At 41.0% G+C, this 21,239-nt stretch overlaps 1 protein-coding gene across 1 annotated transcript in view; it reads right to left on the bottom strand.

Moving 5' to 3' along the window:
- plxna4 (plexin A4) overlaps positions 1-20,738 on the bottom strand; it is a 243,784-nt gene extending 223,046 nt beyond the window's left edge. Inside the window, exon 1 of the mRNA XM_030720671.1 lies at positions 20,638-20,738. The gene's annotated coding sequence lies outside the window, so the exon portion shown is untranslated. The remainder of the gene's footprint in view (positions 1-20,637) is intronic.
- Positions 20,739-21,239: the final 501 nt, after the last annotated feature.

Below are 21,239 nucleotides of genomic sequence, written 5' to 3'. Positions count from 1 at the left end.
CAGTGTTAAGCAAAGCTATTATGGATATGACAGGAGCCATTTTGCTTTGGCGATGATTGTGTAATGGAGAGGCCTGGCTAGACGTGGCAATTTGAGGAGACAACAAAAAGCAAGCCTCAACAGAATAATCTACTATTTACAGTGTGACAGGGGGGCATTTATGTTGAAGAAATCACTTGGAAATGAAGAAACTGTCAAAGTCTTTGGTAAACAGCTTAACTTCTCAGAGTAAAAAATAACTGACATACAAAAAATAAAAAAGACACTGAGTCAAATGGGATTAGGAGATTATGAGTGAGTAACAAGGGGAGTAATTACACATAATTCTTTATATTCTGAAGAAAAAAAAGATATATTTGCAGATTGTTCGAGTTCAGTGGGGGGTGGAGTGGATGAATGACAGTCACTAGCACACACATAAATCAAAAGAATTGGCACTGTTGTCTACGTTTTAAGACAGGAAAGTGGTTAATGTTGTGTCCACTTGCTTAAAATCTGAAGATGAAAGAATGATTTTAGAAAGTTATTAGAACTAACAGCAGAAGTCCTCCTTGTATTTCTAAAATTTTGGCTTCACTGTTACCCAGCGGACACACCTTCTCATAAAAATGTTTTATTTTTTCCCCTACATTATAAATTTATACTGAAGTCATCCAGACTATGAAGTAACCTTAAAAGTGTTAAACAAACCAAAATATGTTTTAGATTCTTCAAAGTCGGCACCTTTTGCTTTGACTACAGCTTTGCACACTCTTGGCATTCTCTCAATCAGTTTCATGAGGTAATCACCTGAAATGGTTTTCCAGCAGCCTTGAAGGAGTTCCCAGAGGTGCTCAGCACTTGTTGGCTGCTATGCCTTCACACTGCGGTCCAACTCATCCCAAACCATCTCACTTGGGTTTAGGTCAGGTGATCGAGGCCAGGTCATCTGAAGCAACACTCCATCACCCTCTTTCTTGATCAAATCACCCTTACATAGCCTGGAGGTGTGTTTGGGGTGTTTGCTTTGAATAAATCACCAACAGTGTCTCCAGCAAAGCACCCCCATACGTCACACTTTCTCCTCCATACTTCATGGTGGGAACTACACATGGACATAGGAACCATCCACTCACCTTTTCTGCGTCTTACAAAGACATGAAGTTTGGAACCATAAAGCTCAAATTTGAACTCATCAGACCAAAGGACAGATTTCCACTGGTCTTATGTCCATTCCTTGTGTTCCTTGGCCCAAGCCATTCTCTTCCTCTTGTTGTTCTTCCTTAGATGTGGCTTCTTTGCAGCAATTCGACCATAAAGTCCAGATTCACGCAGTCTTCTCTGAACAGTTGATGTTGAGATGTGTGTGCTACCTGAACTCTGTGAAGCATTTATGCAGGCTCTTATCTGGGGTGCTGTTAACCTGCTTTTTCTGAGGCTGGTAACTCTGATGAACTGATCCTGTGCAACAGAGGAAACTCTTGGTCTTCCTTTCCTGGAGTGGTCCTGATGAGAGCCAGTTTCATTATAATGATGACGGTCTTTGCGACTGCACTTGAAGATACTTTTAAAATTCTTGAAATTTTTCAGATTGACTGACCTTCATTTCTTAAATGATGGACTGTCATTTTTTTATGTAGTTGAGTAGTTCTTGCCATAATATGGATTAGAGTGTTACTCAAATAGGGCTATTTGCTGTATACCAACTCTGCCTCTTTACAACACAACTGATAGTCTCAAACACATTAAGAGGGCAAGAAATTAACTCTTGACAAGGCACAGCTGCTAACTGAAAGCCATTCCAGGTGACTACCTCATAAAGCTGACTGAGAAAATCCCAAGATGTGCAAAGCTGTCATCTAAGCAAAGGATGCCTACTTTGAAGAATCTAAAACATAAAACATTTTCTGGTTTGTTTAACACTTTCTTGTTTACTAAATAAGTCCATGTGTATTTTTTCATAGTTTGCATGACTTTAGTATTAATCTACAATGCAGCTAATTTTTAAATAATGAAAAACTTCTGAATTAGAAGGTGTGTCCAAATTTTTGACTGGTAATGTATATATGAGAACCAGTGAGGGACTGTAACTTTGAGAACAAACAGATGAGCAAAGACAGGAAAAACAGAAGGAGACAGTGACACAGAGGCAGATAAAGAAAGAGAACCAGCCGACAGAGATGTGTGTCCCAGATCAGTGGATATACTGACTGGAGTGGAGCTATCCCTGTATCTCCCCCACCACCACCACCAAAAACTCCATCCACCCCTCTCCCACGCTGAGCCCTTGTACTGATCAGAGGAATGAGCGTCACTCTGCATTGCAGCCACATACTGGGACTGGAGGAAAACACAGCATTGCTGCACTCACCCAGCAGAACTCACAAATGCACACATACACACCCTCTCCAATCAACACACACAAACCTCCAGACCACAACACAGCATGACATGCACTCTGGCTTTACACTTCTGCATAGAAATCATACCAACACAGTAAACAGGGAGTAAGGGTGCCTAGAAATACCTGCATGCATACCTAGTAGTGAAAATAAAATCAAATTCATTCATTTGAAACTCCTGGCATTGATTAAACTCTTCATCAAAACTGCATATTTAAGTTGTTTTTCAAGAAAATCCCTCCATGCCTTAAAATTGTGACGATATTACTCTACCCCTTCAAATAAGTTATAATATTTGAGTCGTTCACCCATGTGTCACATATGACCAGATGAACTTTAGATGTCTAAAATCTAAAACCCAAAATATACGGTACTGTACAAAAGTATTGAGCCACCCTCATTTCTATATATTTTGCTTCCAAGGAGCCAGACCTTCTTGTATTTTTTTAAGGTTGTCTTGAGCAAAGGTTCTCCAGCAATACAGCCTCAAAATTGCATCACCATATTTCAAAGATATTTTATGATAATGATAAAAAAAAAATACTGAATAACCTTTAATTGCAGCTTGTAGGCAGCAGCCTGTATTAGCACAAACAAAGTGTGAATCTATGTCTATGAGGTGCCAGCAGCAGCATTATAGTGCAATAATAGTGACAGAGCATGATACACAATAACACATTATAAGAAATGAAAGCACAAAGCCAGCCTAGGTAGTGTTTTCAATGGAAATTTTAAGTAAAACTTGAGGATAGGCATAACTGGTTGACTGGATATTTGAATGTTGCTGCTCTTGTTAGTAGGTGCCAGAAACAGTAGTTGCTTAAAGGTATTATTCTTGTTTTCCTAATGTACGATGGCAGTTACCAGCTCAACGATGTCACTGGAGGGTGACACGCTGCTCTTGCTATCAGATATGCCTGGGCAAGGAAATATCCCTATCTCATTGATATCATGATATGTTTTTATATCATATAAAAATGTATACCAATATTATTGCAGATGACATGATATGGTACAGCCCTAATTTCCATGTATGTTTGCACATGTTTCAATGAATCACTGCACCTATTTTACAGCAAAATGGAAAGGCTCATGACTTTTGCACAGTAAAGATGTAGCTGTACATATAAGACAGATAGATCCACAAATACTTATGGCCATGTCTACAAACAATTATAGTTCCCCAGCTACATCAGGCAATTACTTGTCTTAGGTCCAGGAGGCACAGCTGCTGTAGCACTTCTGCACTTTAACATCTAATAACATTTTCTCCATGTTGCTTGTAAAAGAAATACTTGCTAACAATTGTTCCTATTCATACACAGTAATTAAAAACTTTGGGGGGCAGTTACAAACCTGTTCATAGCAATGAACAAATCAGTGCTGCTAAATTCCATTATTATTGTTATTAAGCACAGCAAGAGAAAATTAAGAAGTACAATAATTATGCAGCTCCTTCATTTACACACACAGACAAACGCGTGCACACACACACACACACACACCCAAGTGCAGAAACAGACAAAAATTTAAGCAATGATTAAAGAGTGATCAGGTCAAACATTTCTATCAGGCTAAGATAACCCCTGCTGATACATAAAACAGATGGCATATCCATTTCTCTCAGGAAAGTAGCGGCGGAAGGGGAAAACAAGGAGGACACAGAGGAAAGAGAGGAAGCAGGGTGTCCTTGGTGTTTACATCAAGACATGGATTAGCAGCATGGATTACTGTCACCAGATACCCTGTCAAGATCGGGGTTAGGAGGTCTAATCCACCACAGAGCTGTTGATATTACAAAGAAAGCCTTGGGATTGTACTGTCAACTGGGTACATATCATGTGAATGGAAGATAACAGAGATTCAGACATTATAACTACAGATGTAGCCATCAGCAGTGTTTACAAGCATCAAGGAACTGCAAATAATGCATTATGTTTAATTATTAAAAGCAATGACTGAGTTTTAAAAAACTGAACAGTGGGAGATCATTTCACTTGAAAACTGCAGTTTGTTTTAAGGAGACCTATTATGCTCATTTAAGCTCCTAATTTTTATTCTTGTACTCAACTAAAGTAGCTTTGCATGATGCAAAGATGAAAAAACAAACAAAACATATTTAACTTATTGCCTCTGGGCCAGGATGTAGCCCTACAACTCATGTCACTTTCTTGTCTTTCATTCACACACTGTATGAAACATTGTCTACATGCCGCATGTGCCTGTTAATAGGTATGCATGTGAGAAATGTACTAAAATGCCAAATGAAGAAGAACCTGGAAATACCAGCAAAGATAACTTAGCAAGTAATGCTGCTGGCATAGTAACTGTATATGTCTGTGTGCCATTGATTCTAACCACTTTTACACATCTAAAAACGGCCTTCAAGAGCTTAGCAACATTGTAAATATGCCCACTGTCTTCACTGAAACTGCAGTCACAAGCTATTTGGTCCATTTATCAGTAGATGGCAAACATTTCAGTGATATGTTACCTAACAGCATGCAGTTCCTATTCTTAAACACTGCCTTCATGAAACTGAGAACAGTTTTTAACCTCACTTATGTAAATACAGACAATAGATACTAACAGATGTTAAGATATTAACAGATTAAATAACAGATCTTAAAAGAATCATGCAGTAAGATCATGTAGAGGACATATTTATGGATTTATTTAAAAAGCAACAGAAGCAAAGTGTATGATATATTTATTTGTATGTTATAATGCATTATATACTGCATTTATATATTAATATGTAGACTTATTTTAATACGTAAAACACACTATTTTATCAAAGAATGTTCTAGCTCGCTATACCTATATTAGGTTAGCTTGTTCATGTTCATTTTGACAGATAAGAGATAAAACTGATGTAGGTTTAAATTCACAATCATCTAAGCTTTAGGAGGCAGAAAAAAAAAACTGTATAGCCAAAAAGTAACTTCCTTATGTCAGTTTTGTCCTTGAGAATTTCTGCAGAAGTAACTCAGCACTTCTCCCACAGGCAGAGAGAGAATCCTAATGAGCATGTGCAGAGTAATAACTGTAGGTTGTTTCTGCTTTGAGGAACCAACTGTGTTACAATGGCCCCATTACACCTGCCCCTAGTCTCCCCTGCGGAAGTAACGTGTGTGCGTGCGTTGCTACACTGATCAAACATAAGTGTGTGAAGTATTCAAGTTGTGTCACTAACTTTCTGCTTTCTCAGACTGGGTGTCTCCACTTTCTTTTGATGCTCCTAGAGTGAGTAAGAGCGTTTCAAAAAAGGGGTCTAGGCAAAGATCCAACTGCAGAACCCCTCTGGATTTTAGAGAAATAGCTGACATCTGCCCATCCCCACTCCTTCCTCAATCTCTTTCATTTTTTGCCACTCGTTCTCTTTTCCTCTTTCACATCTGAGACTTAACAAATCCTCCTTAGTGGGATAGCGTTCAGACGTGCTCATTTTTCTAAACACACGCTCAGAGTTGGCCCCTCAAGACTGTTTTCTGTGCAGAAAATAATCTGCACATTGTGTCTTCAGTTACAATATCATTCATGGCATTAGTGTAACACTCAGATGGTCCTTGGATCCAAAATAAGGTCACACAAACACACTCACACACACAGATAAACTCTACACTCACACACATTCTTGGCTCAGGCTGGGCCATTGTGCAGCGGGTGCTGATGCAAGCTGAGATTGGGAGAGTGTGTTATCAGTGCAGATCAAGAGGCTCTAATGTCATTAGGACTGTTGAAGAGCCCACTGGCTTGTCGTCAGCGCATTGCTCAGATTGGGTTAGACTGTGTATGACTTCCTGAATAGGAGGGGCTTCTGGGTTTGACATAGAGCAGTGACCACAAAAGGGTGAACTTGATGAATCTCTTTTCAATTAGGATGACTGAGTCCCGACAAAGATTAAAAACCCATTAAGGACTAATCAGACAAACTGTGTTAATAAATCTATGATGAAAGAGCTTCATTGCCATTTGTTACTGTAAAACACAGAATAACAAAACAATAGTTAAAATAAATTTAAATGATATATATATAAAGGTTAGGTTGGAGACTACTGTGGCAAGCTTTTAAAAGCACAAAAATTCAAATATGATGATAGGAAGAGTAAAGTGATCTATATTTAAAAGGAAGCATGCATACATGATTTGATGATTTTGCATTAATATATAGCCGTGTTATGACACATGAGCTTGCTTGGCATCAAAAAGGAGATATTTTGTTGTAATAACAATAAATGCAGCCAAGAATCCTTCTTAAGGGGTGTTGCTAGGCACTGTCATTTTCATAGAACAAATTCAAAGGCTCTAGCTTTCTCTCTCTTTTTTTCCTCATTTCTCCCCGAATTCCCTAATTCCCCACTCTAACGAGCAGACAGGAATGCAGGGCCGTGTAGACAAATCAGCTCTCGCTTCCATCAGCTGCCGAATGGCACCACCTTAAGTCCCAACATGTCCTCCTTCTCTTTGTCCATCCATCAATTTTTTCCTTCCCTATGCCTCTTCTCCTTCCAGCTCCTCCCTTGGTTCTTTGGTTATTTCATAAGTGAAATTTCTGTCCCCTCCTCCTCTCTCTATCTTTTGCCTCCCTCACCTTCTCTCTCCAGCCCATCTCTGGTTTCCAGTATCCCTTTTTCCTCTCAACACAGTAATTAATTATGAGCCGTAGTTTGCTTGAAGCTGGAATGACTGTGGATATTTTGCTGCAGTATGAAAAACACTGAAACAAGACACGTCAGTATAGTATGCTCTGTGTGTGTATGCTTGTGTGTTTCGGTTAAAGAGAGTGAAATGGCTTTGCTTCTAAATTTGAGCCGGGATCTTTGCTGTGTTGCTGCTCAACAGTAATTTTACAAGTGCTCCATCACTCTATCTGGATTCGAGCTCCTCACTGTCACATCAGTATGACCAAAATTACCGGCCAAATTTGGCTTTTCATAGATAACACGTGATGAATATTGATTGCCAAGAAGAAATAATTGCATTTCAGAAATGTCAGAGATGTTTGATGTGATTAAAAAATAGTTTGTTCATCAAATTGTTAGTTCATCAAATAGAAAGCTGCGACAAGTTATTATAACTTATCTTATTTAATAATGTTAGCCAACGTAATTTTCAGATGCTTCTTACAAAATATTATTGACATTGCAGGCTTGGCATTAACAAAAGCACAAACACAGGCACCTCTGAGGTTTTAATAATCCGTAATCAAATTTCACTGAGTTGTGGTAAGACTCTACTTCCAACTGTGGGGGTGGCATCCTTAAAGGTCTTTCACATTAGCTCCTCTTCTCTTTACCCCATCTCTGGGGCTCAGCAATATCTGAGCCTGCCAGTGCCACTGAAGCAGGTAATAAATCAGGAACTATAACACTTAATTTTGCACATGGCACACTATTTTTTCATTATCATTACAAACAATATACTGTATGTGTTGGAGATAATGTAGTTGGGTTATTTTTGCATAACATTCAGAAGAATCAATGATGTTTATGTAAAAAAAAAAAAAAGAAGGCAAAAACATGCCCATCTAGAGGATGCATATACACATACAAAAATGAATGTCAGTGTAGACAGCCAATCACACTAATCTGACACTTTAAAGTAGTCAATTTAATTCAAATAAAAGCAGGACCGTTTCCGTCTGGTTTCAAACACTGTTGGTGGCAAGTTATTCCAGCAAGACCACAAGAGCCTGAATCGTACTAGGGTCATGGAAAATAGGACACATGAATTAAATTATTAATTACACCTTTACATTCCTGTTAATACATGCCAAAACCCTTGCTGTGAGAAATTTTGATACCACAACATGCAGGCACATTGTCAATATTCACTCACAATAGATCAGAGCTCAAGGAGAACGTGCAGTGCTATGTTCTAGTTTGAGACAAGCCCATGCAGAGACTACTGGTGCCTGGAGGGAAAGCACATGTAAACTGTCACCATAATATTTAAATACACTAGCATGGATGGAAACAGATATGGAAAATAGTGGCATGTATTTAAATGTCGCACCACTGGCAGAACAAAGGAGACCACAGAACTGTTGAATACTCACAACAGCACCAGCGCACAGAGCTGCACACAGATACTCCCCTACAGTGCTTAAGGCCAGTTAGTGCCACCCATCACCTGAATACAATCCCTTTAGACTTAAAACAACAGTATCTGCTCATTTCCATATGTAAATCAACCAGTTTTTTAAGTTCTATAATTCACACCAAACGGCAGTCTCTGTCACAGACATCCCATATGCTTTATCATACACTCTACACTCAAACACCGAGACACTGCTAGCACCATCAGGACAGTGTTTATTTTCAACTGCTTACAGTGTGGCATCAGGGGAAAAAAGGGAATACTATTACTACACGCCAAAATAACTTCTTCTTAAGTCGCCTGTTGGCTAAATCGGGTTTTCTAGTGGCGTCTCTGTACAGGATCAGGCCTGGCCCAGTTCAGATGTTTACTCATGACAGTTTCTTTCATTCTTGACATCCATACCTCTGTCTGTTTCTCCCTCTAAATCCTGGGTGACACGTACGCAGCCTCTGCTTTCCTTGTCTTCCTGTCTCTCTGTTGCTGAACAGAGCTAAAACAGACTTGACCTCTGAGATTAACTTCTTAGACATGAAAGCTTGATAATTTAGAAGGCTTTGTAGTGATTATACTAAAACAGAAAAACTGTTGATTCCCCCCCCCGCCCGATCTCTCAATCTGTTCCTGCGCCATTTCTTTTAAAATTGGTCTTTCAGGTATGCACATGTTAAAATGTGTATGTACAGTATATGATGTGCATGTGTGCTCTGTTGAGCTCAGTACAAAAGGACAAGGAATGAACTATTGGGCAAAACAAAATATTAATCTATCCTATTGTATCCTACTCTCTTTCACTCGCGCACACACACACACACACACAAAACAGCGGTGCACCATGCACATCTGTGAACCTCATCACTTCAGTGGATGATTCGGTTTGCTCAAAGCGCATGGATTACAGCTCTCCCTCATAATCCATGGAAGGAGAGTCTTAAAGATCTCAGCTTCTGGTTTCCTATGCACAGCTGGAATAAGGTCAGCTGACTGGCCTATATTGAACTTGTTATTCTCTTTGTTTCTCTCCATTTATCTCCCAACAAACCCATCCAGCCCCCGCTGATCTTCTAAACCAAGAGAAAAATCACTCCTATTTTGATTAAATATTACATAAAGTTCCATCCTGAAATCATGCTCAAGTTAAACATGCCTCATTATTTTTAATTTATATTTCGGTGGTCCTTTGATAAATAATGAGAACACCCACAATGGATGATTCATCCAACATAAGAGAAGTGCAAACTACCACCTTACAAATGATCGCTGAGTTGAATCAGCGCATTGCAGCCCAGGGGACATGCAACATTGCTGGCTTCAGTCTCAAGTGGAAACACTCTTATTCAGACTATGGTCACTTTTGTTTTGTTGAGCCTCCTGCTTCTCCTTCCACATCGCCTTCCCTACCTCGCATGCTCCCTCGCCTCTCTGTGAACCCTGTCCTCGTATTCCCTCCACTGCTGGCTGCTGGATGAGGACAGCCTCACTTTCATTAAAGTCTCTGCCTGTGCCGGCCAAAAGCCTGCGTAGGTTCCTTGAATGTCTGCTGATGCCTGGGCTTCTTCAGGAGGACTTTAATCCTGTGCTTGCCTATCCTAGTAAGACTGCTGCTGTGACTTGATTTAGATCCCATCAGATTAGTGGAAAAGAGTGCATGCTGGAAAGGGACTTTGAAAGTCTGAGTGGAAAGCTAAATACTACATTCCATTATAATGGTGTTCTTGGTGCTGTACATCACAGGAAATAGATGCATCTATTAACAGTTCGAGAGTCCACTGGTTCTGTCATACACTGGCATACTTGAGCATGTGTCATGTACTTCTGATTGTATCTCACTCTTGACTTTGTGGCTGCTTTAGTTAGAAAGAAAAATATAGCCCTGTCCCCACTCTTCTTCTAGAAACATCACATGTCATAATTTGTCATCCTGTTCACATGTCTCTCCACTATAAATTACCTAAGTATAGACCGTGTGGAATGGATGGAGGATATTGGGCATACTAGTGAAGACAGAATGTCTACATCTACAGAGACTTGCAGCCCTACCATAATGGTCTGAGAAAACTGAAATATTAGCAGTTTGACAGGATGTGTCAGAAGTGCCCTTCTAGCTGCTGAGATATTCCATTTTTAAACACGTTCAGCCAATGGTGCTGTATAACTAGTACTACCACAGACCGAGAGAAAGAAGAAGAAACGGCTGATAAATGAGCAGACGTGCAGAAGTGGATGTGTCACTTCCCTAAAATGTCAACGTGAAAATGAGAAAATTATTATGATAAGGAACTGCGGTGATTAAATAATGTGATGTTTTACCTGCTCTGCAAACTAAACATGTTCACACTTAATTCTAATTATTTCTGCTGTGGACGCATGCATCACACATGCACATCTGTAATTTGATGTCATTCATTGTTTTACGAGGAAAGCATGCATTTTGTTACACTACCAAGACTGAGAATGGCACACTGTAATTGGTAGTAATTGCCAGTAATTGCCAATAATTGTCAATAATGACAGTGCAGACTCTCCTTTGGGCTTGTTATTAAAATGTTGACAATGTTAATATCTAATTAATGAGTCCAATGATGCACCATGGGAGTCATTCATGCAAACCAGTTTGTGCACCCTGTGTAGATAAGCGGTTGTTGTTGTTGAGGGTAATGCAAACACCAACACACAGCTTATATGAGGACCTAGCATGTATATTTCTCCTGCTATGCTGTAGCTCATTGAAATATGAGAGCACAAATAATGCTAATTCAAAGAGTGTAAACTAGAAGGCCGATGTAGCTGATATCCTTGACATTAAGAATGACGTAACGCTCATTAAAAATTATATATTGGTCTATGCAAACTATACATAGCATTGGGTGATTTTAGAGTTTGTTGTCTCATTACAAAATAGATTGGGACAGACTGAGGCACAGAAACAGTTAAATGTGTGTGAATATGAAGAATGTGCAGCATACACAAAATCCCTCCTGCTACAGGATCCCTGGGGGCATTTTGTAGTGTCATCTTCCCAATACTGTAACATGACTTAACATGTTTAAAACTTGCTTACTGAAAAATTGTCAAAATGTAGAACACAGAAACTTAAGCTGTGTTGCGTAACAGCTTTGATCTACATTTTCTGTGATTGTTTGTTGGATGGTGTGGTGACCCAAGATACCACACAGAAAGAGAAGTTTAGAAGTTCAAAAGATGGCCCCACGACAACAGTCTTGTTACAGAGGGCTTGTGTTGTCAACGCTTACCCATAGACTGGGGTAGTGTTTCACAAAGCAGAAATACTCACTTCCCAGGACTGAGCTCATTGGCTGAGCGCAGCTCTTCAGCACAGAGGCAGAGGTAGCCTACAGATGCAGGACTGTTTACAAGTCCAATAGCTGACGTAAATTAGAATATGTCTGCTGGTCCCTAGTATAATTTATTGGTCTGGTGATATATCAGTATCAGCATATATGTTGTCCAATATTCAGTGATATGAAAACTTTTTTACCGAAAAAGTAGTCACAGTATGCCCAGTAGAGCTGCTCCGACTCCGTGGTTAACTACACTTGGCGCTCTGCAGAGAATACAGAGTGCAAAGTACGCATCAAAATTGTAAGACATTGGTGTTCAGGCGGGTGTTGTGTACATTGCTAGGAATTTACAAGAAAAAATTCTTCAACTAAGATATGTGTGACCGCCATCACACCAACAGAGATGTGGGTAAACTGTGTTTAGGCAGGTTTACACTTCATTACATGCCTTTCCACAACCACTCCCTTCCCACTGCATGGCTCCCCTTAAACTTTCCTTCTCCCTTTAACTCCATCTTTCAAAGCCTACGGCATAAACACATCAGACAAGCTTTCTAGGCAGCCATCGTTCACAGTGGCAAGTGAGAGGATGCAAATTATTATCCAGCATGTTACCCCTCTCTCTTCCTCCCTCTCATCCTCCCTTGCTTTCGTCTTTCCCCTGCTTGTCATGGCCATTTTTATACTTTGATTTTCTGAAAGCTTTACCTCATCTCATTGCTTTTCGCAGAGACATGAAGAAAACCCTCTTACACACGCCGACTTACACATGGACAGGCACACACCACATAACTATCTGGTTGCCAGATTTGCCGGTGGGTCCAGAACAACCCAATCAAAGCTTAGCTGGAAGGACTGCCATAACAATGCATAACGGATGGACAAAAAAAGAAGGGGGAGGGAGAGATGAAAACCTTGTGCTTTCTCCACAGTTACATTTGTAGACTCACAGAGCGAGGATGGCCTTTTTTTGAGCCAACAGAGGGAAAAGTGAGAGGGAGAATAGCTTGATGCAATACAACAAAGTGGCTAACCTTTCCTCTGCTAGTCTGTCAACTGGGGATTTGGAGCATTATGTCTACAGTAACTCCCAGTGCTCTGTGTGGGAGGTGGCAGAAGGAGTTGTGTTCTCAGTACTGAACAGTTCTATATACACACCAATCAGCCACAGAATTAAAACCAGACAGGTGAAGTGAAGAACATTGATTATCTTGTTACAGCGGCACCTGTCAAACTGTGGGATATATTAGGCAGCAAATGAACAGTCAGTTCTTGAAGTTGATGTGTTAGGTGGGAAAATGGGTAAGCATAAGGATCTGAGCAACTCTGATGAGGGCCAAAGTTTTGATGACTTACCGCCTGAGTCAGAGCATCTCTAAAACATGAGGTTTTATTTTCTGCAGTGGTTACTACCTTCCAAAAATAGCTGAACCGAAAACAATTGGTTAAACACAAATATAGCTGCCGGCCCTTATAGCTCATTCATCCATGTATGGAGAGGAGGCTTGTTCTGGTCATAGTGCCCGTGCCGACTCCTGTTCACCACCATCAAATCCATAGCTACAGTCACACAGTCATCAGGGGTTCGAATATCAATGAGCACCAATGATCTTCCCTCCACTTCTGATTGATATGTTAAGAGATAATGTTCCATCTCCTTTTGGTGTCATAAGAAAGGTAAGAGGCCCACAGGATCAACAATCCATGTCTCTTTAATGCCTCTTGCTAGTTTTCAAGGTAAGCACACAAGTAAGGACAATTGCTGTGAAGGGGATCTCAGTTGACAAATCATGTTGCCATAGGAACAGTTGTGTGGGTAGCAGGTAAGGATGGTGTGTGGAAAGATTTAAGAGCTTGAGAAGCAGCGTGCAGTGAGCTTTCATTAGATCACTTAATAATCATCAGATAATTCTTAGTTCAGTTTAGGGAGGGACTTTGCTGAGGTGCATGTCCAAACTTTTACATTCTGGTCCGATTACCACTTTCTGGACAAGTTTATTCACAGCAATCAATACGACTGTGATGAAAGTCAGAGGTTTAAAAGAGTAACAAACAGAATAACAAATGAAAAAGGTTTTATTCCAGGAGAGCAACGAATTTTTCACCACAGCGGCAGGCGAGAGCTGGGCCTTGGCTAAGAGTCAATCACTGCATTTGCACAGACACAAGCCATCCAAATCCCATCAACAGAAGAAAAAATATATATATACTCAAGAAGGCAAAATCCCAAACTCAAAAGGGAGTAGCACACAGAGAGAAGAATAACTCAGTGTAAGCCTTGTTAAGTCTCTCTGTAACATCCCCAACATTATGCTGCTAGACTATGATATATCCGGGAGGGGCAGAAGAAGGTGGGTGATGTATGGGAGGGTATTATGGTAAAGTAGATCCTCCCTTCAGCCTTCTGGCTATAGAACAGCAGGGGTCCTCTCTGAACCCGCTGTTTCACAATTACTGTGGTGACGCTGAATACTGATGCCCCCTGACACCACCAGCACTCACAGCAGACAGGAAGTGAGAGAGAGGGTACAAGAAAGAGTGGAACAGAGAGTGTGTGGGGGTGGCAAGAATGGCGAGACATGTCATTAACTTTAAATACTCCGGTCATCTCAACAGATGTATAGTAATATCATTCTCTGTGTATTTTACTGTAGCCAATCCATTTCTAGAGTCTGCACTGTAATGTTAGAGTCCTTTTTTGATTTTAGAAGGAAAAATATTGTTGAATTTCCAGCGCTGAAAGGCATTCTAGTCCACAGACATTGCCACTCGCCTTGGCGCAGTGGGCTGCTCGCAGGCTTGGCAGACTCAAGTAGCTTAGAGCAATACAGACTGATTTGACAGGCACACTAGAGGCGGTGCGAATTCAAACAAGAGAACCAATCAAGAACAATGCTCAAAATTTGATCACATACTGGCAAATGAGCGTTGCCTGTCTAGATGTGGATTTGCCTTCATGAAATCACACCCTGGATGGTGCTGCACTTAAATTTTCCCCAAAAGCTTTGTTGACCCATGTTACCCAGGAAAATACTCCAAGAGAAGCCGTTACTGCACAAAAGTAGCAGAGTACATTTCATATTCAAAAGATAAGCATTTGTGGGAAACAGCATAATCAGATGTAACTTATTTCTAATCACACATTTTTATAGAATTACATTCGATATGTATTTTGTAGTTTATTTACATAACTCTGTTTCATGAGTTATGTACTCCAAGTCGATTTCATTTGGTAAATGCATGCAAAACATGCATTTACCAAAGAACTGGAATTAAAAGTCAGCATTGTCTTTTTATTATTTCTTAGAAAAGGTAGCACTTTGAGCACTCACATCCGAAAAGAAACCACTGACCTCTTTCAACACCTAGCGCTTTAAGCAGGGATTCTCTTTTCAAGCTGAAACGTTCAACTTTTCTAAAAATCAGCACTTATTAAAGGTCAATCCAGAGCTATGATACCAATAAAGTCAAAGAGTGGAGTGTCGAGTGCAAGCATGCTACCAATAACCTTCACTACTACAAACTGATGGCCCTGCTGTTGCTCAATAGGACTATATTAGAAATGCATGCTTAAGAAACATACTATAAAAGCATTGTTTCTTTTTGTAGGCTCACTAAAAACAAAACTTGGTGTAAGAACTGAATGCTGAGTAAAATATCAGTCCAACTGTGGGTTGCATGATAAATATTGAGAAGTCTGCGGTTTTGTCAAAAATGGATTAATAGAACATGTGTGCATGCAAGCATGTACATGCACGCCCATTCTTCCAACAGGCATGATGAAAACAGAATTAGCCACCTAATCCTTGTGTGGACTTAAGGCATTGGTGAAGGAGTAAATGAGAGATAGTGAGGGGAGAAAAAAATGCCCTAAGACCGTCTGCAATTTTCTCATCATTTCATGCATCTGAAACAAAACTAATTTACTGCTTGTCATGCTCGGCTTGGCACACACAGGCATAAGAGCCAATATGCCACAGCATGTCATCTGCTGCTGCATCAAAGAGAGCTGTTTATACATCAGACTCACGGCTCCATATGAATCATAGAGACCTGGGAGAAACGCTTAATATGGTCTTATCAAAAGGAGCAGTCTGGCAAACCCACTGATACATCGCTGCCTTTCCACATCTCCCTGATTCTCATCTAAAACAACATCCCATGTCTCCTTCTCGGTTTATATCCTTCTTCATAGGTCATTCCAATGACACAACAGTCTGGATTTTTTTTTCTGCCCAACCCCACACACAAATACACAAAGATAAAGTTATGTGCTTGGCAGCTTAGAGTGTGGCAGAAAGATATGGGAGGAGAGTGCTGGAGGCAGAAACCATAGGAGAGAGAGAGAAGAACTCGGTAATAAGATGAAAGAAAGCATGAGAGAAGCCTGGGAGGAGAAAATAAAAAGTGGTGCGACTGTGATATAGTAGTATGTACATGTACTGGGGTCCATTATAAAGGCATGTGACAGCTTAATAGGACTCTGTGGCCAAGATGGAAAAAGTTCTAAGATGCAGAGTATTGTATATGTCTGCATACACACACATGCACTTATCTGCAGTCTTCCACATATGCTGGCTAAACTATTCAGAGAACAAAGGTTCTCATTAAACTGGATGTGGTGACATGTATTGATTTCTCCCCACAGAATTCACAACGCCTATTGTTTGGAGATCCTCACTTTATATCTCTGCTGTCATTGCTGTGCAAACATCAATATGCACCTCTTTGGTGCATTAAAAAAGGGGTTAATTACATACTTGTAAGCAATTATTCCCTTAATGTACCATAGAATCTACCCACCCCCTCTAAATTGGAATTTAGATTAAAGCCATCAAGCCGTCAGTCAGAGATAGCATCTTTTTAAGTGTCAACTAAAACCCAATCACACATTGCACACCAAATTTTAAGCTTACTCCAAGGTCATGTCCATACAGACAAGATAACAAAGATGGGTGTTATGCATCAATGGAATGATAATTTAAAATGTAACACCATATATTGCACTCATCCTAAACAAAGAAAAAGGTTATCACGCTCCAATAAGCCAAGAGAATCTAAATTTGATCAAGGGAGATTTTTTTAAAAAAGGAGGAGGATTAACAGACACCAAAAATATTTCTTCCAATTTTATACTATCCCTGCGGTTATTGTTAAAGAGTCATGTGTCCGACTGTCCCAAAATATGGGAGACAGATTACAGTGGGGAGAACAGTTGGTGACACGGAAATACAATTTGCAATCTCCTCAGTGGTGTTTGGTGGCATGAGAGAGGAGGGGAGTCTAATTGGACGCAAGCCTGTGTCTGGTAGTCCTGTCGCAGCCCACAGGGTTGTAAGTGTGTATGAGTGAGTGAGTGAGACGGAAAGAGAGAGAGAGAGAGACATCAAGTGAGAAAGTGAGCAACAGAAAAAGGAATGAGAACAAACAGAGAGCTCCATTCAGTTCCAATTCACAGACGCATCATTCAGTCTGACATGACGATACGTCTCTGTGACCCAAGTATTCATATAGGGCCTCGCCAGCCAGTCACAGATGCATCATTCACACCCACACGGAGACACACAAACATACTTCCGCTGGGTCTTGCCTACACTGCTACCAGGCATTTATATCGCTACGGAGAATCTTTCTAAGAGTTCCCACTCATAGTCATTCACAATTTCCCCCCTTGACATAAATACATTGCAAAGATTTCTATGAAGCCTATTCTTGCGGGCAAACCGCTACCAAAATGCAATGAATGTCTTTTACTGCCAAGGTTGGAGTGAGAGTTTATCCATTAGCAAGCCATAATATTGACAAGGCCACGCTCTCCGGGTCCAAACTCCAGCCCTCTAGCCGTAACATTGGCCGACAGACAGGGGGTTGTGTGTCAATATGAGGTGCTTACAGGCCGATAAAGGCTGCTGCTCCAATTCCTATAGGCAGGTCTTGATGGACAGCACATAGGGAGAGAGGGAAATAGAGGGGAAGGAAAGGAATGAGAATGAGTATTGCCAAGTGCTCTGGGAGCTAAGAGTTTAGTACTGAGCTGGAATTTGGCTAAAAGTCAAGGAGAGTGAATGCAGATGACTCAAATTGCTCAGGGATCAAATATTTTTTGCCTTAAGACCTTGACAGCAGCTGAGTGCACAGACAATTTGAGTACAAGCACAAAAATGGGAACATTCAGAAGCAAGAATGATGCATATTCTTGAAAAACAAAACACAGAAGGCTGTCTTGTCAGTCAAAAATCACACAGAAATGCAGAAGAACAGCCTGAAGACAGACATTTTTGCCCTGTATGCAGCCTGCTGTTCGTTACCTCACCACCACAGACAGTTAAACACCAGTGAGTGGACAACTAATCAGTAAAGTGAGATTTTTTTCATTTACTTTAAGTTATCAACCAAACATCCAGCTCTCTCTGCAAAATGCATCAAATCCAGTATTGTGCCCCTTCACCACTTCCCCAAACTCAAGGCACATCTAAACAAATGTCATGAAACATCTTGTATAGAACAATTATTTTACTAGTTCAAATCACTTATTCGATTTTCAGTAACACATAATTAACTGCAGGAACTGAAATAAAAATCATAATTTATGCCAATGTGCCAATATGGGCTCAATCAATCCATTGAATCCTACGAGTCACACTGCCCCTCATGGATTCTCAAGCACATAGCCTCGTCCCTTCAGCCACCCTCTGTCGATTTTGCACTGAGCAAGTCGATGAGACTTTTGGTGAGATCATTAAAAACACAACTAGAAGTACAATCTGGTGAGATATTTGTGTAAAGCAGTAGTGCAGTGCTTTACATTAGGCTAATATCAAGTAGGGACTTGAAGGGCAACACTGAATTGATGCATTGAGTGTTGAGTGCAGGTGGAGAGCGGGAGGCTAAAACCAGTAGAGGGGCTCAGAGCGCTCAGTGTGGATGCTGTACTACGGATCTGCACTTTTGGTTGGCTGCAGCAGCAGCTGCTTTCTGTGCACGAGGTGCAAGAGAGGTTGGGAGAGAGGAAAATGAGGAATGAAGGAGATGAAGGATGAGATTAAAGACCTGCATCATAACACATGGCTGAAGATGCAAAGTTTGCACAGTTAAGCTCCTTACTTAAATATCTAGAAATCAGTTCAAGTGGCCCAAAACCAAGCAGAGCAAAAGGGAATGATTTACCAGTCCAGTGTGTTGATAGCAAAGTGGCACAAGCTGCTGTTAACAGAACTAGATGCATTATTTCAAGACATTGTTACATATCTTTAAGTGATGAGAGAAAAATTGCTAACCACCATGTCATTGACTTGTGGCACAACTGCATATGTGATGTACCAGATTTGTCAGATGCTTCTAAACTAACCATTTTTACTGCAATTTGGAAGCATGATAAAAATCTACCCTCCTAAATTATTGTGTAAAATTTTCTCCCAGCAGGTCAATCAACACTCCAGACAACCACAACTGGGTTTATAAGCTACTCAACATAAAAAGACCCGAATACCATTTGATTGAATAAAGTGCCTGTGGCAAAGACAAAAAAAAAAAAAAAAAAAGACAAATGTGCCTCTCGTCTTCTTTTGTTACAACATCAAAGCAATAAAAAATGATCCGTTAATCCTTCTTTTTTTTTTTTTTTTTTTTTTAAGTTTAGCCCTAAATCACACCCATAGTGTGCTCCGACATGAATATTAAAAGTACTAACATAAAATCCAAGCCTTAAGATAAAGTTACATTAAACTCAGCAGCCTATTACCGGAGACACCAGGTCCCTAGAGTGGGATCGCTGTGTTTTCTCTCAACGTGAACGAGTTATCCCGAAAGCGAGAGGCTCTGTCCAAGCCACACCGGTCAAGTTCGCAAGCCTTCAGGCTTCCATACCCCCGTGACCGTGGAAGCCGCACGGGCAGAAATGTGCCAGAGTGTAGCTTGAAACACATTAACGTGAGCTTTTCCGCAGACTGAGATAGTTAACAAACTCTGACTAGTCTTAAAAAGTTTGCAGCGCACAATTAAAATGACCAAAATAAAAAATACTAAAGATAGTGATATGTATACGCTCTACTGTGCCACAGTGATACTGGTTAGAAAAGTTCTTCAGTAGCATGCTTGAATAGTGTCAAGCTACATAAACTCAGTCCTACATGGAAACCTAAAATAGCAGGAAATCTTCCAACACGGCACGGATTAAATAACTTTTCATAAAAGCACTGACACGTTTCCCAAATACCTTAACTTTTCGTGGAATATGCAGCGAATCCTGGCCACATAAATAAATAGCATATGTAGTAAACGTCAGGTAGATTTTTGTCCATTTCTGCCTTTTGTAAAGCTGGGCCACCTCTGAGAATCCTAATTGTGGTTCAGGAGTCCGTGCGCCACTAAATGCCAGTCCTACGCATTGCTTTATTCTCCGAAGACACTGCGTAAATCCGACGCGGAATCCCCGACAAATAAATAGTTTTGAACCGTCAAAGTTACTGCTGTAAGAGGAGCGAGCACAATTTGGGCACGCACCTCTCCGTGGCTCACATGGGATGAAGGGCACTAATAGCCGATGAAAACGGAGGAAACCCAGTCAACACGAGGTCCCAAATTGAAAGAAATTGCAGATTTGGAGGGTGTCTGCGATTCTTCCCTGTGGCTATAATTAGACGATCCAAATGGACAGGTTTTAAATAAGTCCAGCCGATCACCGGAGTGTGCAGAGCGGGCATGGCGCAGCTAGAACAGGTGCAACACGCCTCTCGTCACCTGGCTGGTGCAGTGGGAAACCTCAAACCCCAAACCCGGCTATGATGGTACCAAAGCCTACTAATATTAGTCCCGGTTGTGAGAACTAGCGCAGTGACAAGCTCGTTCCTTACCTGTAATCTATGCAGATATCATTCAGAGCCGCAGCCGCATCGACACTGCGGATAAGAGGCACGTCCAGAGCAATCCCAACTCCTTCTATTCTCCCCCCCACCCCCACCCCAAAATGTGAAATGCTTGGAGTAATGTTATATCCTGATCAAACGGTTTGTCCACTTTAAATCCCCGGTAAAGGTGTAGTTAGAAGGCGATTCCTGCGCGGGAGAAAGAAATAGCAGCAGACTTCCAGCAGCATCCCCGATCAGCAGGACTCTACTAAGCCACTCTGAGTGCTCTGAAACCCGGGAGCCGCACCTCCCATCTCCCGGCGAGGACGCACTTGGTATGCCGTTGGAAAAGCCGCTGCGCCGTATGGGATACCGCAGGAGGCTGTGCTTGTGTGCGCGCGCGTGTGTGTGTGTATGTGCGTGTAGAGAACGTGTGTGTATAGATGTGACTCAGTGCGGTGCTCCTGCTCAACTGAGGTGCTAAGGGTGCTGCAGCGGAGTGCGAGAGAGAGAGAGAGAGGGAGAGGGAGGGAGAGAAGAGAGGAGAGAGCGAGGAGAGAGAGAGAGGGAGAGAAAGAAGAGAGAGAGAGGAGAGAGAGGAGAGAGAG

The sequence above is a fragment of the Archocentrus centrarchus genome, chromosome 23 (genome assembly GCF_007364275.1).
Source record: "Archocentrus centrarchus isolate MPI-CPG fArcCen1 chromosome 23, fArcCen1, whole genome shotgun sequence".
NCBI classification, from domain to species: Eukaryota; Metazoa; Chordata; class Actinopteri; order Cichliformes; family Cichlidae; genus Archocentrus; species Archocentrus centrarchus.
This window is presented reverse-complemented; position numbering and strand designations above follow the sequence as displayed.